We start from the raw sequence: 26,428 nt of genomic DNA on the forward strand, positions 1-26,428 counted from the left end.
ATTTATATATCTGCCAGTTAAACACTTGGCCTGGTCTGGTTTAAAAGGGCAAATGCAAGCATACACACACACACACACACACACACACACACACACACACCCACCCCACAATGCACCAACACACGCACTCACAAACATCACACACACAAAGACACAGGTACTCATACACATGCAAACACCCAGGAATCCATGCACAAACATGCACCCACACACAAACAAGCATGCACCACACACACACACACACACATGAACTCATACACAGTACTTGTGTGTTAATTCAATATTGTTAGGTTGTAAGATGTATTAATGATGGCCCGTGTTTCCCCAGGGCAAGAAAGGTGCCTCATCTTTTAATTGTCTGCAATAACTGATATTTTATATCTAACCCACCTAAACTACACCTAACTCCAAACTTAACCTCAGCAACAATTTTGCATTTTAAACAAATGTATCTGAAACATGTAGCTTTAGCTAAAAGCATTTTGGTGATGGTCCCGGATGTTGTCTGGCTTTCCAAGATATTTAGGATGTTTTTGAAAGCAAACACAGGGCATGGTGCTCTGCAGAACACGATAACAAAAGCTGAGGTCAGGTGCACAACATTTCAGCTACAGAGTCAATACCGTGCGAGTAAATGGATTCATCGCTGTGCCGCTCACATGCAGCTAACCTGGCAGTGTCCTGCAGGATTGCCGTTCGCTCCCACGCCGTCAGAAGTCAGGGCCACAGGCCCGTGCAGCTCAAAGTGGCTCAGCTCTTTCTGAAGGGGCATTAAAAATGTAATCAACTGAATAAATCTTGCAGACGGAAACCCCAGGATCCAACTCCTTCCATGTCCACAATGTCTGTAATTTCCCTTCGTATTGATCACATGCCTTCCACAGGCCATCTGCCTCTTTAATTAGTTAATGATTAATCAGGATGCATTATTGATAAAGGGCCGCTTGAAAGTTTGAGACTGATGCCTGATGTAGCCAGAGACCCATCTGGCTGTGTGTTTTTTTAAACAGTAACAATAAGCTAATATTAAAAACCCCCACTAAAACACAGCTTTATCATAATGAAAACTGCTGAAACCATACGACAGAATGCCATAGAACAGTATACCACATGACAGAGGAGCTAGTCTACCCCTGCGCCCCTCTGACTTTGAATCTGAGCACAATGTCAGTCTTTCTTCCAGGGGCTGGTAAGTACAGACACTAACTCCATGTTTTCCACACGGCTTTGAACCCCAGCACTGGCAGAGGGGTGGGGGTGGAGTGGGGTGGGGTGGGGTAGTACACTCCATGGAAACGGGGGAGGGGGGGTGGACTCTGCCACTGTATGAAGGGCTGACCTTGACGTGTCTTGCCTGTGCAGTCCGCAGGTCTCGCGCTGGGTGCGAGCGCTCAGACAACGCGGCGGTGCTGCGTAGCGATGCGGGGGGGGGGGCGCTCGCGGATTAGCGCTGTTAGCTTCATCTTGCGCGCCTTTGAAAGAGCGGGTGCGCGAATGATTAATGAAACGGAAGATAAGGGTAGACACGGCAGAGCTTTTCGGTCGTACGATGATCCTCTTACGCTCCTGCTTTAAGGTCGCTGACGCAAGGAGGCGTTGCGGTTAGCGCAGTGAGAGAACTCACACATAAATGGGCTATAAAAATAAAAGTGCTTCCTAATCAAGGTTGCCTACTCTCACCTGCCTCCATCCTTAAAGGAGAACAAAGGTATGCACAGATCCTGGGCTGGACAGGGGGAGCAAGCCAGACAACTTTCAGTGCCCTTCTTCCACACTCTAACCGGAGTGGCCAAATCGGCATGTAGGACATCAGTGTAAGTGTACGCTCTCTGCCAATATTTAATGGTTACAGTCGCTTTTGTGCTGTTAACCCACGCTCATCCCAAACCTTTTTCCTCTTCATGTCCAACTAGCCTCCGGGCCAAACACTGAATGACTGTGCAGAAAATTGATTTTTGCATTACTTAGAATTGCCCCCACATCCCTTCTCTCTTTCACACTAACACCTACTCAAGCTGAGAGGAGATAATAGGTAACAAATGTGACATCTTTTGAAATTGACTGAATTAGTAATTTCTTCATATCAGACAGTCTAATATATATGACAGTGCTGCTGATCGGAATACTAATGACAGGAATTCAATCTAAAGCATAGAAGCTTCCTTGTTTCATTACGAACATTAGTTTTTCAGCAAGTCACTTAAAACTACCATCTGTTCAAAGTGCACAAGTCAACAATGGCAAGCAGACACACACACACACACACACACACACACACACACACACACACACACACAAAAACAACCTCTATAGTGTGAGGAAGCACATGCTCTATTGCACTCATATGAAATTGCTTGGCATTCTTATTTCATGCAAGTCGAGAAAGCTGCAAGTTTGTATAAAGTGCCGGTCAGCAGTCATGTGAGACTACGTGCCCAGAACCCCTCCACTGGCCGCAGGCAAGGTTAGAGGTGCGCTCATTAGACCCTGTGCCAAGTGGGTGGGGCCTCACCGAGTACACTGCTTTACCACTGTCACCACTGACAGCTCCCAGGACACACAGGATGTGCTACGTGATACCCTCAGGTGCCTCCCTTCCTGGGTGTCTGTAGGACTCCAGCCTGGGAAAGAAATCCAGTCTGAAATAATAATAATAATAATTATTATTATTATTATCTGGAATTGTTAGTACTCCAGACTGGACTTCTTCCAGACTGGAATCCTTCAGAAACAAATTATACAACTTTTGACCTTAGGCAACAATAATGCATAATATTTATAATTAACTCTCTGGTCTGGCTAATCTTCATGGTAAACAATGTATTTATTCTAATTTGCTGATTTTATTCATTATGGTCATGCCAGCAGGTGCTAATGATTTTGGCAGATCTCCATAATCAGCATGATTCCATGTTTTAATTACGCTTAGACATGCAACAAAATCTGTATCTAAGCAGTCAAGCAAAAGAGACAATGAATAAATCTACTGCAAGGTGAAACACGTGTTGCTCCCACAAATCCCTTTCTTGATGGAAATGACTTTGAGGTCTATTGGCTAATCCAGTGCTCTGCAGGTCTTCCTTTGAGGTATTTACTTTAACATAAGGCACATGTTAACCTCCAAACTATATAATGATTTCATGAGTAAGTCCATAATCATTCAGAATAATGAGCTCTTACAATGAGACCACGGCCATAATTGGAACATAATGTACTTTGAATGAAGTTATATTTATATATCGCCTTTCAAGGAACCCAAGGTTGCTTTACAGTTCACACGCAGCATTTCACATCCAGTCACACTAGTTGAAATAATGTTAAGGCATCTGCTTAAGCCATGCACTGTAAGGGCATCTGCACATTTTCACACTCAGTCTTATTACTAGAAGAGGCCAATTCAGTAAATTAAGTATCCGAGAGTACAACTGTCATAACATGGAGACTCGGATCATGAATAACTAGCCTAGCCCCTTAATACACAGATCCACAAATACATGAAGAGGCGAAAGCGGCCGTGATTGCTTTTACACTCCTGCCTGTCTCTGCCTGACCGGCTGTGATTCTTATGCTGCCAGTTCTCCTGTTGCCTGTTTAAAGCGCCTCATCGCCCAGGGCAACGCAGGAAAGCGCCTGTCAGGAGCGCTCTCGCTGATAATGGCACGGATGCGCGAGCGGGGGAGATAGCAGTAGCACAACACCCTTTGTATGTATGTGACCGAATATGGTTTTAACCTCGCGCCATGCGCGTCCTTGCAAAAGCCGCACGGAGGCGGGCATGCAACATTGGCAGGTACGCGTGTAAGTGTTTAGCCATCCATGGTGATCACTTAACAGACACGGGCATAGCAACACACATGCACACATAGAACACACACACATAAATTCAGAGGCTTTTCTGTTTTCTGGCGTTTACCCCGCTTCTCAGTTTTCCCATAACGATGCCATAAATGTAGGCAGAGTGAGCAGGAACATCTATTATGTCAGTGTTTCTCAAAACTCCAGGCGCAATATCCTCTAGTCTCACGACTGCTCCTCATACCAAAAATACTAGTTGTGGCCATCTAGAGTTATGAATACCTGTCAACTGAAAACGCACTAAATAGATACAACAGTTTTGTCGAAATAACACATAGTCAGTGGGACATGATTGTGATGAGGGCTTGTGCTGAAACAGAGATGCGGAAAGACGAGACGACCTACGACAGTGCAAACTCCTACGGGCACTTAACAGGAACACGGTCCAATCCAGAAAGATCTCCATGGACTTGGTGGTCTAAGGTGATCGATAAGGTCTGCAGCAGTATAGTGACCTCTCATCTGTTCGGCTATGCATTTGACCGTGAAAGGTGAGAGAGTGAGAACGAAAGAACTTTACTCACCTACGACTGAAGCGTGGCTTCTCTTCACTCATCATCCGCCCGCCTCCTCTGTCCATAAGTCAGACGACGGATTCGGCGATCGTCCTCAAGTCGAACTGTGTGTATACGCCAGTTAGCGTGTGTGTGTGCGCGCCTGTGTGCGTTGCAGTCACACTCTCCTCCTCCCACAGTCTATTAGCGGGTCGTTTTCCAGCGGTACAGACGCGTCTTTTCTCTTTTCTCTGTGTTTCAGTGTTCCAAAACATGGGCCCCTCTTCTCCACAGATAGACCAGCCAGCATCTGACACTCTACCCTTGTTTAAAGGCAGTACAGTAGGCTAAAAGAGTGCTCTTTCTCTTTCTTTCGGTGTGAGTGTGTGTGTGTGTGTGTGTGTGTGAGTGTGTAAAGGGAGGCTGGGGGGTTCTGGAGCGCACCGCTGCTCTCCGGAGCAGCTTTGAGCTGTTGCTGCTGCCGCCGTCTCTCCGCCGCTCTTGCAGTGTGGATTTACCGCTCGCCCTGGCGACACAGAGGGATTGTGGTACAAGTGCAGATGCGAATCAAATACGCAGAATCGGTAAGGGATAATCAGAAGAAAATAACTTAAGATTGTTGCCAATGGATTCTAGGGAGTGGGTGATAATTGGTATCACTGATCTGACATTAAAATGGTTTGGACACGAGCTTTGTGCCCACCAGTGTCAGGGTGAGATAAATCAATAGTGTAATGCTACAGCTCAAACATCAGTGTCTCATTAACCTCTGCCAGTAAGGCTCAGGTTCCTGCTCCTCCGAAATACGGAACCTCTGTCTTGCTCTCTACAACCTTTGGGCAGGTCCAAACACAAATATCTAGAGGGACAGAATCCCTAACAAAGAGCACCTAAAGTAGCTCTCTGGTATGGACACTCTTCTTTCTACCCTCCATGCCTGTCTGCAGGAGGTCCCTCCCATTGCCCCCATTGAGTCTGAAACAAAGACATCATGTAATTGCTGTGGAGGGTCCTGAGGTCACAGCACATCATTTTTAAATGAATTTAGAACACTTGGTTGTCACCACACAATAGTTTTTGCATATCTGGAATTATGTGTTCACGCATTTTTAGACGAAACTGCCGCATATGTTTAGTGTCCTACATATTTTTGACTTATAAAGAACAGTTGTAATTGATGTCCATGCTAGGCTTGGGGGGAAAACTTAATCAAAAGAAAACATGTAAGGAGTTGAACTATTTGAGAATTAGGACCTGTATTCAGTCAGCCTCTTTAGATGCTCTGGATCCAGACTCCCTGTGGCACTCTCTCTCTCTCTCTCTCTCTCTCTCTCTCTCTCTCTCTCTCTCTCTCTCTCTCTCTCTCTCTTTCTCCCCTCCTTCTCTCTTTCTCTCTCTCCTACTTTTCAAGCCATTATTTAAGGCCACATGCAAGGTATCATTAAGATACAATAATGAACATAAAACAATATAAGATGGCTAGATATATAAATTGTGAGTGTGGATACCTCACCAAACCCTCAATTTTTGACATATTCTTCATTCTGTTCTGATAGTTCTGTTTGGCTTTATAGAAGCTCAAGTTGAAATTTTGTATTTTACCATGAAAACTCCACACTATCCCAGTGGAAGCAAAGATCATTGTCAGGCTGGGTAATATTTGTTGAATGTCAGTGTTTGGGACACAAATTAGGGCAATTGATTGTGACCTTGGTTCTAACATTGTCAGAGTGACCTTTTCAACTGATTAAGAGTTTTTTAGCTGCATGCTAACTTTGTATAAAACATTGTTCATTGTGTAATGATGCTGAGATATGAGATTGAGTTCAAGATAGTTTTAATTTATTATGAGAAATTAGGGCCATTTTTGCCACTTGCTCTACAAATCCCAGCCCCCCAGATATAAGACCATGACCACCTTGACCTCTGTGTCCTGATGTCACCTGTTACCTGTTACAGTGTAGGAATGACCTTGCCTTTAAAGTTAGTAACACCTGTTACAGTGTAGGAATGACCTTGTCTTTAAGGTCAGGAACGCCTGTTACAGTGTAGGAATGACCTTGTCTTTAAGGTCAGGAACACCTGTTACAGTGTAGGAATGACCTTGTCTTTAAGGTCAGGAACACCTGTTACAGTGTAGGAATGACCTTGTCTTTAAGGTCAGGAACGCCTGTTACAGTGTAGGAATGACCTTGTCTTTAAGGTCAGGAACGCCTGTTACAGTGTAGGAATGACCTTGTCTTTAAGGTCAGGAACGCCTGTTACAGTGTAGGAATGACCTTGTCTTTAAGGTCAGGAACGCCTGTTACAGTGTAGGAATGACCTTGTCTTTAAGGTCAGGAACGCCTGTTACAGTGTAGGAATGACCTTGTCTTTAAGGTCAGGAACACCTGTTACAGTGTAGGAATGACCTTGTCTTTAAGGTCAGGAACGCCTGTTACAGTGTAGGAATGACCTTGTCTTTAAGGTCAGGAACGCCTGTTACAGTGTAGGAATGACCTTGTCTTTAAGGTCAGGAACGCCTGTTACAGTGTAGGAATGACCTTGTCTTTCTTCCATACCCCTCTCTGTTTCCATCTCAGTACCTCTTACTTTCTCCCTTTCTGCCTCTATTTCTATTTTTCACACTCAACTCACTCACTCACTCACACACACACACACACACACACACACACACACACACACACACACACACACACACACACACACACATTTGTAATATTCAGCAATGCATAATTTGTACTAACCAATCTCCCTAAAATTTTCAAGTCTACTTAATTAAGCAATTTACTTCAAAGCAATGGATCTTTTGAATTTCACTTGAACAGCTCTTGGGAAGAATTCAGATAAACTGACATTGACAAAATGAAAGCGTGGGATAGCTGAGCTGGAATGTTTTCGCCATACTAGCCAATTGATGCAAAAAACCCAAAGCTGAATTCACTACCTCTTAAATTTGTTCATTAGAATTCCAGGTGTAGTTTTAAAAGATTCACCAGCCTTAGATGTATCAAATGGAGGCCTCATTTAATGTGTCATTTTCAACAGTGTTCACACAAAATTGCAAAAAAAAAAAAATCCTCTTGATTGTACAGAGCTCAAGTTATTAAAGTCTGTAACTAGAATCCATTCTGACCATCTTCTGTCTTCACACATATATATTTACCTCTCAAAAACAAGGCAGCAGTACACCAAGGGCATCAAACAATAAATATTTGAAGTTATCTTCTTCATCATGTAATATTCATCATATTTATATAATCTTTTTATAGACTTGGGAGGTCATTCAAGGCTATATTGGCTTTTTATATTTTACCTACCAGCATTAAATTAGACTTGTTTTCACATTATATCAATGTAAAATGTGATTGTTACATGTTACGTTTTACTTAGTCAAAGGAAAACACTTTGCACATTTATTTCAACTAACTTCAAAGCACTGTGACACCTCTTAGACTTGACTGAATCAAGCACTGATGTATTAAGTAAGTATTACTTAATTTTACCCTATATATATATATATATATATATATATATATATATATATATATATATATATATATATATATATATATATATATATATATATGTGTGTGTGTGTGTGTGTGTGTGTGTGTGTGTGTGTGTGTGTGTATGTATATATATATATATATATATATATATATATATATATATATATATATATATATATATATATATATATATGTACTGTTAACTTGGTATGAAGGGCTTGATTTAGTTGATAAAGATTACTATCACTTTTAACTTAGCATTCTGGCCATTGAAATAAAGAGATGATTTCTATTTCTCCACACATCAAAGTGCCATTTGAAATTAACATTCAAAACTAATTGTGCAATTAAAGTACTGTTTACTAATTTATTTACTTTGTGTTTTAAGCATAGATTGTCTGAGGTAATTATAGAATGTGAAAAGCCATGCAGTAGGTAAAATAAATTATCATGTGTCTCTCCCCCCCACACACACACACTCACACACACACACACACACACACACACACACACACACACACACACACACACACACACACACACACACAGATATATGATTTCATTGGCAGAGGCACTGAATGGCCAACTATGACACATAAGGCAATTACCTGTTTGTTTTTACTCGCGAGCCCAAACTAACAGCATTCTTTCTCTTGATATCTATGTAATGCTGCATTTTGGGACGGACCAATAGATCAGCCCTGACAACTTCATTAGGTAGCACATTAGCCAGGAGGAGAGAGATAGGAGAAAAGAGGGTGGGAGAGAGAGAGAGAGAGAGAGAGAGAGTAAGAGCGAGAGAAGCAAAGGAAGAAAAGACTAACCCTGTCCCCAACAACGCTGCCTTTAGCAGGACGAGCCCTAGAGGACGAACAATAAAAGTGTTTAAGAAAATGAAGCGCACAGAAGATTTGAAGGGAGAAAGTAGCACATTCAGGGAGAGAAGGGGTGGAGCAGGACAGCTAACATGGCATGTGGAATTACTGAGGACGGTGTTCACAAACAACACCTTCTGAGGCATGATAAAAAAATTAAAAAGACTAATAATGACTGAACTAAATCCAGTAAGAAGTAGTTGCACAGGCTGATACACTACTATGTGTTTGATAGCGATACCTCCATTTTAAGGTTTAATGTTAATATACAGCAAGAATTCCATTCTATGACAGCACTTCACAAATGATTCTTGTCAAATTTTTGCTATGGTCATAATGTCACATTTTTATAGCTTATACTTTACCAGGCTTCATGCGTCCAGCAACTACTGCATCTATCACACTGTGTGTGTGTGTGTGTGTGTGTGTGTGTGTGTGTGTGTGTGTGTGTGTGTGTGTATGGTACAACTCTCAGCCCAAGGCCAACCTCACAGCCAACTTCCAGAATAGCAGTCCACTTCCCCTGCTCAGACACCCTCTACCCAGGCAACGCAAGAGGGAATGTTCTTAGCTGCTCTTTCCCTGTCCCTGTTACTCATGTCTGAGACAGTGAAAAATTATAGCACCCAAATAGGAATGATTCGTTAAGATGTACTTGTGAATTATTCCTCATAGGGAAGAAAATAATTTATGAACTCATGTAATGGATATGGTGAAAAAAACTAAAATGAGTAGAAACAAACCTTCCCCTCTGCAGTAAAAGCCACAGCTATAAAATGCCATTTTGGCCCTTCAGTAGCTCTGTGCCTGTGCTTTGAAGAGAGAAAGAGAGAGAGAACTGATGGACTCTTTTTTTTCTTTCAAATGTCAGTCTCTTCACTGCCTCATCTGTCTGACTGTCCCACGCGTCTGTCCGTTGGAAGCCTCCAGAGACCCTGTGAGGATCCTGCTGTGCTGCCGCGGCAACGGTGGCTATGTTGCAGCGATGAGGTGGGCTGCTGTTATTCTGCCTGAGCACCTCCATAGTCCTGACATGCATGTAAATGCGTCGCCATGGCCGCGTCAGTGCAGCAGTGCGTCCGAGGCTCCGCCCCGTGCACATGCACTCTAAGATCCTGCAAGCAATGAGTGTTCCTTGATGATAAGACTGCAGCAAGTACACAAATAAAGGCAAGATCATCGGTTTAGTTCACAGGGAGAACACATACTGTAATACTGCTAAATACGTGTAAATTACTCTGAATAAGAGCATTAGCCAAATGCTGAAATTTAAATTAAATCTGAGTCTTAGTTTACCTCTGGGGCAATAACCTATGTAACATACTATTAAGCATCACTATATACATTTAAAAAGAACCATGCTATATGGTTTTGCACCCCTCTGTGAAGCAGCCTACCAACCCATTTCCTCATAAATAAATCAATCTGTAAGATATCACTGGAACAGACTGTTTGCTGTGCCACTGAGGGCAGGTCATATTTAATGGAGAGAAGGGCACCTGAGTTTCAGGCACTGGCTTGAAACTCTCTGCTCCAAAAACAGACCACAAAAAAATGTACAGGTACACTTTTCTCGGGCTGTGTCTCAAGGGGAGTTCAGAGCACCAACAAAGAGACTTGATTTAATGCTGTGAAAAGCCTGTGAATAGAGGTCAAGGGTCCTAGAGAGAGAGAGAGAGAGGAAGGGAGAGAGAGAGAGAGAGAGAGAGAGAGAGAGAGAGGATGGCAGAGACGAAAGGAAAGAGAGTGAGAGACTGAGAGACTGAGAGAGAGACTGAGAGAGAGTGGAAATGTACAAATGACAGCGTGCACTTTGAACGGCAATGAGAGGAGATGGAGAATGACAACACCTACCCCATAGACAGAAACACACCCACACTCATAAGCACACACACACACACACATCCCACGAGGCTGCCAGTTTCCCACAGAGTCTGAGGCACTCACTATGACATAGGGCAGCCGACTCGCTTTGTATTACACAATAAGACTGAGAGAATGAGAGTATGTAAAGTTTTTCTGCTTCATCACAGTATAATTAGCCATCAGTCTTCCAAAAGCTTCAGCTCAGGATCAGCTTGTTAATTGCGTGTTTACGCCTCTCTAAGTAACACACTGAGACTAGTGCATTGAGCAAGATAAGGAATCAATAGACCCTTGGCCCCCGTCTCTAAAACCTCGGTGTCAGAGGTGTGTTTTTATTTCAGAGAGTGAAAGAGAGAAAAGGACGAAGAGTGAGAGAGGGAATGTACTGAGGACTGGAGGTTAAGCTGCCCTGAGGCTGCCATCTCAAGGAAGAACCAGCGTGTGTGTGTGTGTGTGTGTGTGTGTGTGTGTGTGTGTGTGTGGGCGAGCCATATCGTTTACCAACTGTGTGTGTGTGTGTGTGTGTGTGTGTGTGTGTGTGTGTGTGTGTGTGTGTGTGTGTGTGTGTGTGGGCGAGCCATATCGTTTACCAACTGTGGTGTGTGTGTGTGCGTGTGTGTGTGTGTGTGTGTGTGTGTGTGTGTTTGTGAGTATGTGTATGTGCTTGTATGTTTTTGTATAGGAGATTTATTTTTACTAAACATACAGAATTAAATCATTAAAGACATATTATGTAACAAAAGTGAAGTAATCCTTAAAGATACAGCACAGACCATACTGACTATCATATATTTGTTGTACTATTTCATTAAAAGGTCAAAAGCCTACACAGTAGTGTATGTTTTCTTACTCTCGGTGCCCAACTACACATATAGCTCAGTTTTGCATTCCCTCTCAAGTCATATTATGAAACATAGAAATAGATTGTTATATTGTATAAGTACATAATATAAAAGTAGAAACATGTATATTTGATTTGAATTTCACACCTAAAAGTTGGGATTTTAGTGATACCAGCTTTGATCACAACAGGGAAAACATGAAGCACAGAACTGCTGAACACAAGACTAATGTCTACACTGTCAGGATGAAGGAGCCTAGCCTCTGGAATGTTCACTTCCGGGTCGAGCTTGAATCTGTAGACCTACATTAAAGAGAAAAGGCCAATTATAACAGATTTGCTCTCCACTTAATTGGAGGGAATGATACGACCAATAGCAGTGACTGGCCTATTGCTGGCCGATGGAAACTGATGGAGTTTTTAAAACCGAAGCACAACACTAGAAGAAAGCTGTGTCACTTAGCAAGCCACGAAGAATGGAACTGCTAGCGGTAGCCAAGGCACACGGGCAAACACTTCACCAAAAGATCACAGATACTCATAATCTAACACTCCAAGGATCATTCTCAAAGGAAATCTAGGTGGATGCATTTCGGCTCCCTCGCCTCCTCCATGCAGAGCCTGCTCTCAACGCTGTCTGCAAGCGTTCGTTTGAGGTCCGTGCCACCTGCTTCCACTAATGAGCTCTCCTCCTCAACAACAGTGGGCACATAATTAGTACCCGCCGATGTGTGGCCGCATAGCAAGAGCAAACACCTGCAGATACAGCTACCACTTGGGCCATTAAGACTCTCCTTGGGCCATTATTTCAGAGGTTGGCATCAAGCACAAGGCTGCCTGGTTATGAAGACCTGGGGGTTGTGAACGTTAATGTCTGAAAGAGTAATCAAGCCCTCGGTTACGGGTCGCAAGGTCCAGTGCTGCTGTTGCGGTTCATAGCGGATTCCTGAGGTGCTTATTAGTTATTAATCATAAAGCATAGTGTTCAGTACCTACTGTGAATTATTCAGTAGCATCACTGAAAAGTTAATCTAGTTAACAATGTGAGGAATATATGTGCCTGTAACAAGAACTGAGAATCCTGTCAGGAACCAGCCTGTTGAAAACTTTAAATAATATGGTAGTTAACAAAGTAGGTGTAATAACTGTAATGACTGTAATAACTAACTCACTTCTATTCATGTTTAATGAGTCTCGTGTAATTTTTTAGCATACATATATTAATTCTTGATGATGTCCCTGAAATCAGTGCACCAAAGCCTGTTGGAATTCAGGTACCTAACTGAAAAGATTGTTTTATTCCAAGGACAGTCCAAGGAGAAAAGTCATTGATTTTTTGCCTTATCTTGTGCCTTGAAGACTAGCACAAAAATACATATAAAACACTTTTCAAAGTTCACTCAGTAAAACAACGTAGGAATGAATTTAAGCCAAAGCTTCAGCTCAAACTCATATGTCCCTGTGGATTTGCCATAGGGTCAAAGCATGGCTTGGAAAACAGAGCCAAAGCAGACTGCTCAGCCATATGCTGAAACACCTGGAACACACACACACCTACCTCTGCAAAAGGAGCCTGTCTGGCAGAAAAATGCAAACACACATTGCAAACACATGAAGGCAGTTGAGGGAACTCTTCCAAAAATATCCAGGTTCAAGTCAGGCAGTGCCAACAAGACATGGGGGTGTCATGGCAAGCAAGCTGATGAAATGCAAATGAGGTCCTTATTAGCTTAGAGGTTCCACAGTGTTTACGTGCAACACTAAAAAGTGCATCTCTATGGATTCATGAAAGAATAACAGGACTCCATGACCCGGAAATATGGTGTGTGTGTGTGTGTGTCTGTGAGAGAGAGAGAGAGAGAGAGAGAGAGAGAGAGAGAGAGAGAGAGAGAGAGAGAGAGAGAGAGAGAGAGAGAGAGAGAGAGAGAGAGAGAGAGAGAGAGAGAGAGAGAGAGAGAGAGGAGGAAATGCTGTAGTTTGGACTGTTATTTCACTAATCACTAAGCAGTGGACAATGTTCTGCATTTAAATTCATTCAAAGCCTTGTGGAAACTTGTGACAAGAAAATTTTCCTGAAATGCTTCTTTTGATTTCACACACACACGCGTGCACGCGCACACACACGCCCGCACGCACGCACGCACGCACGCACACACACACACGCACACACACACACACACTCACACACACACTCACACACTCACGCACACACACACACACTCACACACACACACACACACACACACACACACACTCACTCACGCACACACGCACACACACACACACACACACACACACTCACACACACACACACACACACACACACACACACACACACTCACAGTCACACACACACACGCACTCACACACACACACACACACACACACACACACACAGACACACTCACACGCACTCACACACACACACACGCACACACACTCACACACACACACACAGACACACACACACACACACTCACACACACACACTCACACACACTCACACACACACACAGACACACTCACACGCACACACACACACACAGGTTTGGGTGATGGAGGAGTTGAGGGCTTAGGGGGTATTTTAACAACACACTGAGAGACAAAGAAACAATAGAGCAGTGATGCTTTTCAAGTAGGAAATGAATATGAACGCTGCCCTTGCTGCCTTCCAACAATGTGAACAAATCCTTATATGTATAATTTGCCAGTGATTCAATGTGTGTAATCTCGCTGCTGTTTTCTTACAGCACAGTTAAGGACATGAATAAAGCACATAGATAGAGGCATCTTAACCCACAGTCAGATGAAGGATCAAGGGTCAGATAATCAGATCAAGTATTGAGATTATGCAGAAATGATCTGAGACACTTGCGGTGAGCTGCCTGAGCCTAATCTTCAGTCTGGTTTGATCACAAATCTCAGTGCTTTGAATGGACTGCATCTAATTTCTTATCACCCAGAAGTGAATGCTTCAGAATAACTTGACACAAAGGAAAAAAGTGTGACAAATATTCGGTTAAACTGAAGTGCCGATATTTAATATCAGCCTATGCACTGTCAGTCAATATCAGTCACGAACTTTCTTTACATTTACCAGACACTCTTATCCAGAGCAATTTTCAGTTATGTTACAAAGGTCGATGAGTTTAGTGTTAGGAGTCCTGCGCAAGGACCCTTAGTGGTACAGCATAGAACACCGTGACAGAGGACTGAACCCCACTCCCTTATAGGCGCAGCAGCATAGTTACCCACGACACCATACCAACCTTACTTCCAACTTGCTTCTCTATTTCGGTGTTTTATAGTTTCACATTTACAGCAGAGAAACGAGGGAGGAGATATCATGTTATATAATATAAGAAGTGCAAGAAGAACTTGTAATTAGTACTCATTAGTGGTTTCCAGTGAAATGTTGGTGGGTTTAGGTGTGAATTGTAGGGGTGGCCAGGCTCCTCTTTTCTATCTACACTCATTTCCTTGGTGACGTCCTCCCATGGACTGTCCTATCATTACTATGCTGATGATACCAAATTAATTCTACCCTTTCCACCTTCAGACATGCAGGTTTTGATCCACACCTCAGCATGTTTGACAGGAATTTCATCATGGATGGCTGCTCATGACCTAAAGCTGAATCCCAGCAAGACCTCCTTAATTACTCTATCTGAAAACACAAGAAACCTTGGTGTAATGACCAGCTGTCGCTCTCAGGTCATGTCACAAATTTGTGTTTCTCCTCTTCAAAATTCAGAGAATTTGCCCTTTTCTCTCCAGGGAGGCCACCCAGGTGTCTGTTCAACTTCTTCTCATCTCCAGAATGTTACAGCAAGGCTGGTCTTCAATGCTCCTGAATCTTCCCATATCACTCTACTATTCCGCTCACTTCACTGGAGTCCTGTAGCTGTTCATATCAGATTAAAATCTCTGATGTTTGCCTACAAGGTCAAAAATGGACCTGCTCCCTCCTATTTGATGATAGTGGTCAAGTATCTGTACCTCAAGCCCTTCGATCTTTAAGTATGGTCCAGGTTGAACCATGACCCTTGAAATTTATGGAAGATGAGCATCAATATTCTTCTCCATCCTAGCTCCCCGTTGGTGGAATTAACTGCCACTGTTGTCTGGACAAGTCCTTCAGTGTCTTCACATGCAGACTGAAGACTCATCTATTTGAAAGGCATGTAAATTAAACCTAATCAGGCACTTGGAAGAAGATTTCATATTTGTACCTGACCTGTGCTGTTTAGTAATTGTTTTTCAATTGTCTTGTATACTATAGCGTTGTATTGCATCGTATCTCTTAATCTAAGTTTCAGCACTGACATTCACTGACTCTCACTGACACTCATTTCAGCACTGACACTCAATGACACTCATTGTATTGTGTCTCTCAAGCTAGGCTTCAGCACTTAGACTCATTCCTGGTTTTGGTTAAGGGTATTTTGGGAATATCTATTTCTGCTAGTTAAGGAAACTGAGTAGACAACTAAAGCACTAAAGCAAAAGGACATCTGCTAAACGACATAAATGCAAATGGTCCAAGGATGGAAACATAAGAGGAACAGTGATGGAGGTAAAGGTAAAAATAACTATGTACACATGTGTCAGTGCTGTCAGTCCCCCAGAGGAAAGAACAGCACTCTCACTGGCCTTCAGCCCTCCTCGCAGGGAAGATGTTTTCTGTTTGTGTTTTTTGTTTGTTTGTTTTTCATCCGAATTTACAGAATCATCCGCATAACAAGGCAGCACGTTCAATAGAAGGCTAGAGAGGAACAAGCACTAATACTTAAAGTTAAAGAATAATGTTGGGTTTACATTTCTGACAACCACACACAGCGTATCATAATGCTATTCAGAGGGGGTTACAAATTGAATAATGAGACTGGTTTAGACAATTTGTCGAAAGCCTTTATGAAAAAATCTTGGGCAGAGCTGTTTACCATCAGAATCAGAATTATATTCACATTCATATTGTGTCAGCTATTTTATACGTAAGAATATACAATAAAATAGTGGAGCAGGAAAGATGATGTGCACCACGAATATGACTTTAAAGGCTATTTTTATTTCAACTCTATGTGACCAGTATCAAGTTAAACAAATGCACCCATTCCAGGACGAATTGTAATCTCCTTACATTAGTGGACAGAGGTCCTTCCAAAGTGCTTTGTTTGCATGGCTGATGATGGACCTCTCTGCAACATCCTGTTTCTCTGGAAAACTTGTGTACTGCATGACAATGCTGCAGTTTAGCCTACCTCTACATATTTCTCCTTTTCTTTCTCTATAAAAAACTTCCCCACTTGCCTTACTCTGGCAGATTTTTCGCCTTCCTCTACCAGAGGCCTGGGAGCTTGAGGGTCCTGCATAGTATCTTAGCTGTTCCCAGGACTGCACTCTTCTAGATGGAGATCTCAGATGTTGTGCCAGGGATCTGCTGGAGCCATTCTCCCAGTTTGGGGGTCACTGTCCCTAGTTCTCCAATTACTACTGGAACCACTGTGGCCTCCACCTTCCACATCTTTTCCAGCGTTTCTCTCATCCCTGGCTATTTCTCAAGCCTTTTGTGTTCCTTGTTCACTTGGAATTGCTACCTCTATCACTACAGCCCTCTTATGCTGTTTTCCACCACTACTATGTCTGGTTGTTTAGCCATTACCCTTTGTCTGTCTGTATCTGGAAGCCCCCCAGGATCTTAGCATGGTCATTTTTCATTACCTTTGGGGGTGTATCCCACTCTTTACTTTCAACCCATAATAAGCACAGATGTTTCTGTATACTATGCCAGCCATATATGGTGGTGCCACATAGTGGAACAGCCTACTAGCATCTTGCATCCCGCTGTTATGTTCTGGATTGTCTCAGGTGCATTTTTGCACATCCAGGGTCCTGCTTGGTGTAGTAGATCCCAGCCTATATTGATCTTGTATTCAGAGCTTTTTTCTGTACTGCCATTACTGCCTGCATGTTGGTAGGATTTCTCCATATACACATGACTCAAAGTGTGCTTGGTTCTAGAGATTATACTTGTTGCATCAAGCGTGTCTGCAGGTGCACCATAAGTCAAAGAACCGGAGCACTGGAAGTTGATGTGCTTTACTCATCACATTTATTGTGTTCTTTACTCATCACATTGATTGTGTTCTTTACTCATCACATTTATTGTGTTCTTTACTCATCACATTATTAGTATTAAGAAATTTCCAATGTTGAAGAGGGAGGAAGTATTCTTGGTTGTTGTATTGTACGTTCTAACATGAGTGGATTTTAATAATGACATTTTGTATATGATAATTGACAATGTATTAAATGCTGAAGGTATTAATTTGGACAAAATGAATGGGAGATGCTAGGAACTCTAAACGTAAAGTTACCTGTCATTGGTCTAGTCCAAGGCTGAAGAGCAGGTAAAGAGCAGACAATAGCCAGGTAGAGTTAGTGTGGGATAGAGAGCGCTGGCAAGAGCCACTAGACAGAGCAAGTGATAATAGATTGAAAAAAGGCTCTTTGCTATTGCTGGAATACCTGCCCAAATTTTGCTATAGTTGGAAGCCCTTACATTTAAAATTTACCTTTGTCCTTAAACAAATTCTAGTATATTTTCTTTCGAATGTTTGTCTTTCCATGGCTTTATGCCCCTGCCACCGGACTTTTAGGAAAAATAATTCCCCATCATTGCATCGCTACTACCTGAGTACTACCACTCTGTTTGATCTCCATCCATTTTCCTGTTATAGATTACTTTGATAAGTGCACACACACAACATATATCACACTAAACAAACACAAACTAACAAACTAAACTAAGCAAATACTCTGGATTCTCAACAGACATTCAAGAGACTTACAAATAAAATAAATATGGGCATAAATAAAATAAACATAAGATATAAACTCTGTGAGGTGATGAAAAGCCATAGCAAAACACTAATTGAAAAGACGAGCTAAAGCTTATGAGTCATACTCAAAAGAGCAATGCAAAATAGATTCAAACATCTGTACGAGGCCCAGCGAGAGACAGCAAACTAGAAAAGATCAGCTGAACTATCAGCGTGCTTCGCATTAACTACAACAGACTAAAGACTTAAGAAAGCTGCGGGTTATGTTAGCATCAGCTGGGCATTTCTTTATAGAAGCTGAATGGACTGCATATTATGTGATGATGTCATCATAATGATGATCTGGGAAAGAGGGGGATTAAGGTACCCCTGAAAAACAAAGAAAATACATTATTAAATTGAGCTGGTTGATGACTATATCTATGTAGGAATTAGGAAATGGCCATGATAAAGATGATGACGATAATGATGCTTGAATGGAGTGTTGCAATTAATGCATGTTTCAACAATGTAACTTCTACAGGTTTCATGTAACAATATGCCTGTTATTGGTAGTGCCAAGGACAATTGTGGGAGGCGCTACAGGTTTAAAGGAGGAAGAGATTCAACTGAAGGGAGAGTCTATGCTGGCTTCACAGCTTCAGGCTAAATTTACACCTCAGACAGCTGTAGTCCATAGTGATGGAATGACTACTGGATATTGATCGTGGGGTCAATGGGGTTGTATACTTTTTAATTTGTCTTATCTCATGAGTGCAAATAGTTTCTTTTTTTGTTGTGATACTTCAATACATTCAAAAGTACTGGAACCCTGGACAGCTGAGTTGTCAATGCATAGTGAATCCCAACCTTCAAAACCACTTGTTCACCACACTGACCTACAAGCACCATTACACACTGCTGTTAAAAAGCTCACTGTATTTGTTAGGTATACAGAAGGTCTGCAAGGGTTTACCGTGCATGTCCGTTATGAAGACTTTTCATTGTATCAGAAAGAAACTCTCAGACATTTCTTCAACCCAACCCGATGAAAGGTAGTAATTTTATTTTTCTTCAGCTGAACTTCAAGTTTCTATTTCATTCGGTTTAGAAGTAAAGACTCAGCATGAACTAGGAAATTAACAAAAGACTTGCCATGGTTCTATACAAGTCACCTTCCCAATCACAAGCTGGGTTTCAGGAACCCATGCAGAGCAAGTGAGATTGCCATTACTTTTGTCCAAGAAAGTATAGCTAAGGAGCAAACGCTAAATGAGACATGTTCAGTGGAAAAGGACAGAGTTTCTGAACTTGCAGTTTTGTACACGGACTGTGCCCTGCCTGAAGAACTTGACCAACAACTTCTAGTGGTACACATTTCCCACAACTACACTAAAAAGACACAGTGTCTTTTTGGCAACTAAATGCACTTTCAGAAATGACCCTTTTCTTTATAAACTCGATATTTTGTGAAATTAAAAAGTTCATTTCATTATATTTTCCTCTAAATGGGTTGTATCTATCATATAGTAGTTGTTTATTGTTAAATGACTGATATTCCATGATAGGTTTCCTCCTAGTGTTAGGACCAGTATAGAAACAGCTTTGATAAATGTATTAAGAGACAAAACTGGAATGAATAATGTATCTGACTTCATTCTTCTTGATAGAACTTCTTAAGATGAGGGATTTAAAGGAGTTAAGCCCTACTTTTGACATCATTGATCAAGGCGCAGTTTAACATCTCAAAAATGACATCAGTCTTGGGACTATACTGAAATAGTTTAATATATTTTTAACAAGAACATAATACTTTGCTATCTGTAGTAACCATAACTCAACAAGACATGAAAGGGCATTTCTAGACTTAAGAGAACACCTATCAATCAGCCAATCACTGGTCTGGTTCACCGTGTGTCATACAGCCTCTCAGTGCCACCAGTGCACAGTCTGATGCTGAAATATTACCACTGAAGTGCTGTGTTGGATCATACCATAATTATTGTCCAAAATAGAGGCTAACACCTAAAACAGAATGGTCAGTATCAGATGCAGATGGTGTTTGTGGAACTGAAATGGCATGGAGCATTTTGTGTGTGTGCGTGTGTGTGTGTGTGTGAGTGTGTTGATATAGTAAAAATTATCATAGATGTTTTCAGAGAAACAGAATGTTTCAGACAGCGATCCTTCATTCTCCATCAGCTGTTCAGCTGTATAAACTCCTTTCACCTTGAGAAGCACTTTGCTTGCAGAGCTGATGAAGGTCCTCTGACTGAAACATTCTGTTTCTCTGGTAACCTGTGTATTACACCCACACATGCATGAATTTTTACTTCCTCTCTCCCTCTCTCTCGCTCTCTCTCTCACACACACACATACGCACACACACACACACACACACACACACACACACACACACCACACACACATGCATATATATATATATATATATATATATATATATATATATATATATATATATATATATATATATATATATATATATATATATATAAATCACTAATCACTCAATCACAGTTATGCTGTGTTTCTTTAACCTTTAGCCTTTATTTTTAATGTAGCCTCTAATCTTAAAGCATATTAAGCTTTATTTTGCTATTGCTGTACTAGAGGGAATGAAGAGAAAGGTTTGGCAGTGGAGCTGATCTTTTTCTACATTGCTTAACCCCTTAAAGGCTTATTATTATTTTGCAATTAATCTTAAGGCATAATATTTAGTAACAATTGTGTATTATTCAGTTACTAAACTCAAACGATCATTACATGGTTTCCAGAGATTTAAAAAGCACTAACCCTGACATCTTAAAACTGTACGCTTCATCCAATAAATCCTACTTTTTTAAAAAAACTGAAATGGTCATCATATGAGGTTTCTGTTTCCATGGTTAAAGCTGACATCCCTACCCCCAGTTTGCTGATTGGCAGGTTTCAGTCTGTTCTCCTAATGACGCCTTCGCTCAAGATAACTATAAGCTTAGGCACTGAGTAAGCGTCTGTTTAGCCTTCCTGCTACTAACGCCAACCACTTCCCTGGAGCCTTCAGAGCTTGGGGCAGGAGAGGCAGGGAAGCCAGCAAAGCCCTCAGAGAGGTGGGCCGTATGACTGCTCTCCCCTCCTCTCCTCTGGATGTCGGTTTAGAGTCTGAGGGTGGTAAAGGACATGCCAAGGGGGAGGGGCCACATCCGTGCACGAGGTGGGTGTGGTCATGTGGTTGGCAGCGGGTGCACTTCTGCATGATGGCAATGCATGTCGGGACTGACGGCCAGCGGAAAGATAGAGGGTGAGGGAGACAGCACAGTGACCGATACCATCTGTTCAGCCACAGGCATTACCTACAAAGCTTGGTGACGTAAACATACACACACTTACACATGCAGGAGAGCAACAAGCTGTGCTGAATACACAACGTTGTGATGTCCCTCTCTCCACACACACACACACACACACACACACACACACACACACACACATACACACACAAATGCATGCACACATGTACACATTCATACACAAACACATGCTCTAAGGTTTCACAATATAGACAAAACCCTATATTTTACTGTATACTTTACTGCAATACATATTTCCATACATTAAAAACACTGGTGTAAGGTGGGTATATTTTGGCCTTTTTAACCAAAATGTGGTGGTGATTTTTGGACCATGTTAATGCCGTGATTCATCAAAACGCCCACAGAACATTGGAACATCTGAGATTAGTCAGACTGCTTAAAGTACACACACACGCACAGTCACAAAATAATAAATTGCGATTTGTTAAAAGGCTCATTTGCATATCAACATTGCAAAGGCTGTTTTTACAATAATTTTTTAACAAATGATACTGTGCAGCCCCAACGTGCACAAAATACACAATGACTAGATCTACACCTACACACCAGGCACACACCATTACCGATATCATACACGAACACCTATTACACTTTAAAAGAGGCCTGGGCCACTACAGTAATGAGATATTTTATGTTGTCCAGGTGTCTGGCATAAACCCAAGGATAATGAGCCAGCAACAGAGGATACTTAACCCATCCTTAAGTGCACAGACAGGTGAAGTTCTTTGGAGAGAGACTGCTTGCTCGGGCAGCAACAGTCATTGAAAAACAGTGTAGTACAATGGTGATGCTTCTTCATTTTAAGGTGTGTCTTTCTGATTTCCTGCAAGACTACATAACACATCACACAGCCGGTACCTGAGAGCAACCCCCACACATCCACCGTCTTAGTAACCCTGTCACTCTGCTCTTGATTGGCTGTCCAGAGGGACTAGTACTCTGAATGTTTAATCCTCGGTTCGATGACATCGTTCACATCAGGATGTGACTTCTCAAGTCCAGATCAGTCAAAGTAAAAAAAAAAAAAACATGCTCAGCACACGATACCAGAGTGTCAGCAATCCTGTAAGGCTGTAATATGAGTTAAAAGTGTCATTGTCTAAGTAATCCTGTCCGTCTGTATTCTGAATGAGTTAGAAGTGTCATTGTCTAAACAACGCTGTCAGTCTGTATTCTGAATGACTTAGAAGTGTCATCATCTAAACAATCATTTAAGGCTGTACTCTGAATGAGTTAAAAGTGTCATCTCTAACTAATCCTGATAGGCTGTATTCTGAATGAGTTAGAAGACTGAGAGAAATTAGCTCATGGTCAGGCACAGCCAAAGAGACTGTGACATGCATCCCAATTACAGCATCAATCACACACAAATATCAACACACGCAGACGCATGCACACACACACACACATGCACACACATACACACACACACACACACACACACACATTGAATCTAAATCCAATTACAGTGTTAATACAGCAAAAGAGGAATGCAGAACTGCTACCAGCCCACAGCTGCCCACCTCCCACAGCTTCCACCCACATGAACACACTCTGACTGTACCTGGCCTTTTATAACACACACACACACACACACACACACACACACACCACACATGCACACACACACACACATGCACATACACACACACACACACACACTCACACTCACACACACACACACACACACACACGCACACACACGCACGCACACACACACACACACACACACACACACACACACACACACATACACGCACACATACACACACACGCACACACATACACACGCACACACCCACACACACATGCGCACACACACACACACACACACACACACACACACACACACACACATTCTCTCTTTCTGACGTACATATACTAACAAGATTACAGCGACACATAGGACATGCACCCAAATTCCATACAGGAATTAAACAAGCAAACACACACACACACAAATACACACAAACATACAGATTTAAACAATATACAGTATTCTCATCATCTACCTTCTGCTTCCTAGCACAGTCTTGTCCTGGCAACTGTAATGTCAACTTTATGGCCAAATCTATGGAATAAATAGCTATTTCCACTCCTCCTAGGAGCATACAAAGCACCAGAGACATCATCCCACCAAGCACCAGAAACATGATATGCTCTGGGTGTCCCATGTGGCAAACCTATCTGGAACCCCAGGGGTACAATATGCTCTGGCAAGGCCAACATCTTCCCACAAGGGTCTGATGCAATATATGTACCTCATGGAATTTTCAGTGCCTTAGCAAAACAATAATGGCAACAGTTGTCACGGAAAATGCTTGTTATTGTTTATTATTGTTTACAGACACCCGGCAGGCGTTCAGGCGAAAGATTGGCTTAGTGTGAAACACCCGCATGAGGATAACATGACTGACTACGAGTATTAATGTTTGTTTACAGGTCTCCCATACTGCAGTTTTAAAGATAACATCCCTTAAGATTTAAAAAAATAAAACAGTGTGCACTGGACACCGCCACTGTTCTTCTTTCCCTGGGGACTGCTCTGAGCGCACACCGGTGTCTCTGAGCAGCGAGGGAGAAAAACACTCCTCTCTGATAACACTCGCACAGCTGCAAGATGCTAACCTCGAAGCAAAGGGCACGTATCCCGGCCACTGACGCCCGTTTTGGAGCATGACACTGCTAATCAATCACACCGTGACAGCTCATGATGGACCGATAAAGTCAGAGGAAGGCAGAGGGGAAAATGGGCTTCCCGTGAATGGACAGCTAAAATGGCCACCCTCCGTCTCTGTCACCTGCTCCGAGGAGCTGAAGCATTATGGGAAATGTCCTTGCAGAGACAGATGGCACCAAGGTCGAACTGCAAGGCGGTGCCACGTTGTCATGACCGCTGCCGTCGAGAGCACAGAACACTGGGAAAATCAATAATCCGAAATCATGTGACAAATGGCACAGGACAAAAATCTGCTTTCTCGAAGACCCCCGAGGCTCAAAAAACACTGAGGTCTAATGAACTGGTGCGACAAAGTGATTAAACCTCTTTATTTAGACAGGGTGATTAAGTTGCAATGGCTGCAAAGACTCAGTCATTATTGATATTTTTGACCACCTAATGAGCATCATCGATCATAATTCCAAAGTGGGCTGAAATTTTACAACAGCATGACCTAGACAGCCAACTATAGCAGTTCCTTTTCTCTACGACTGCCTTTGGCTCCATGAACACAGCAGAATTTCATGAGCTGTCCCACTGAGACAGAATCAGGCTTTTTATTTGGCTAATTGGCAGCAAGTGATTGGCTCTGATTGATGCTGCTGGCTAGGGAATGATGGCTGTTCATTAGGGAGTTCGGAGGCACACGGGGCTGCTTATAGACTCACTATGAGCTGCCATCCTGAGTGTATTTACACACTCTACCCTCCCCCACCCCCGGTTCCTTTGAGACTTGCACTGGAAGCACATGTGCACATCTTGCATGTCTGTGTACATGAGTGCACATGTGTGTGTGTGTGTGTGTGTGTGAATGGGGCGAGGGGGGTGGTCTGCCATTACAGTGAAGATTCATCAAGGCTGTGTGAATGAACGATGTTCAGCTTGTGTTGATGAGGCAAGAGTGCTCACTGCCTGTGGTTCGGCACACCAGGTAGCCAAGAGCTCACACGCTCACTTTTTTGGACGCACACCTCAAGCACACAACATGCCCGTGACATGCGTTTGACAGTTCACAGAGACGAACCTGCCGTTAGTAGATTGTGCTGTAGTAATGGATTTAAAGGGCATCTGCACAAGAGACACCTCCTTAGCCACACCTCCTCATTAGCAAATGCACCTACCTCCTTTATTCTCTCGTTCTTTCTCTGCATCTCTCTACCTGGAATTTCTATTTGAGCAAGATCCCTTTATATTACAAATCTGTGACATGTTTTTCCCTTGCACGTCATCGAGCTGGAGCTGAGATTAAAAGAAAACACAAATAAAAACACATGGATGTGCCAGCTTGCCAGGTGAGGACCAGAATGCAGAGAACGCAGACCTCAGAGCAACGCCTGCACCTGTAATCTGCGGAGCTCCGAGCTGCACTGTCTGCAGTTTAAGCATGTTTTCACGCATGGCTGGGCCTCACGGGTTGCGCCCTGGTCCCGCGACGTCATCTGATCAGAGGTCCGTGTGGCACCGGCGGCTGTGCTAGAACTCCGGGTATTGTTCGCTGACCCGCTCCACTGAGCATCCTAATGACTGTTTACTTACAGAGTAGGACCAAAACAGAAGGGCAGACCATACACACACACACACACACACACAATCAAATACAGCATTCAGTGACTTTGACCAAATACAAGCATCCCCCCCCCAAAAAAAAAAAAAATTAAAAACCAAAAGATCAATAAAATGTCCAAACTCCCACACACACACGCCTGTTTTTAAAACACTCATGCAGTCATCTCAAGCCTATGTCCTTTTTTACTCTGGGTGTGTGTAGCTCCACACCAAGGTGCCCTTGAGTGCCTGTTTATTATATAAGAACAAGACACTGACTCCCTACACCCCCTTTTCTCACCTGCTTCTTTTGTTCATACAAACTGAGAAAAAGAAAGAGAGGAGAAGAAGAAGGAAAAGAAGGAAAGGAATCCTTCCTCTCGTCCTCCTCTGCTGCACCACTGGGCAGCCGGGTGGAGGCGCCGGGGCACGCGGAGCCCACACCACTGGGGACAGGCTGTCATGGAGCTGGCATGATTACAAGTGCAGCCCGGAATCCATTGCCCGGAGAGAAAACAACAGCCTG

At 42.6% G+C, this 26,428-nt stretch overlaps 1 protein-coding gene and 1 long non-coding RNA gene across 6 annotated transcripts in view; one reads left to right on the plus strand and one right to left on the minus strand.

The window, feature by feature from the left end:
• Positions 1 to 25,835, minus strand: part of lingo3b (leucine rich repeat and Ig domain containing 3b) — a 57,901-nt gene extending 32,066 nt beyond the window's left edge. For 2 of the 4 annotated variants that reach the window (XM_027021768.3, XM_027021770.3), the window contains exon 1: positions 4,380 to 4,924. The gene's annotated coding sequence lies outside the window, so the exon portion shown is untranslated. Of the gene's footprint in view, positions 1 to 670; positions 761 to 4,379; positions 4,925 to 25,478; positions 25,597 to 25,697 lie in introns of those variants that run through there. The other 2 variants (XM_081722486.1, XM_027021769.3) reach the window with 2 other exon arrangements.
• LOC145659676 (uncharacterized) lies at positions 4,794 to 11,427 on the plus strand. 2 transcript variants are annotated; one of them, XR_014125764.1, is made up of 3 exons: positions 4,794 to 4,933; positions 9,608 to 9,726; positions 10,944 to 11,427. It is a non-coding gene; the product is annotated as an uncharacterized LOC145659676 (long non-coding RNA). The 2 variants fall into 2 exon arrangements; XR_014125763.1 differs by lacking the exon at positions 4,794 to 4,933 and having other exon boundaries at positions 9,336 to 9,726.
• Positions 25,836 to 26,428: the final 593 nt, after the last annotated feature.

This window comes from Electrophorus electricus, chromosome 11, assembly GCF_041902795.1.
Source record: "Electrophorus electricus isolate QZ-2024a chromosome 11, ASM4190279v1, whole genome shotgun sequence".
Taxonomy (NCBI): Eukaryota; Metazoa; Chordata; class Actinopteri; order Gymnotiformes; family Gymnotidae; genus Electrophorus; species Electrophorus electricus.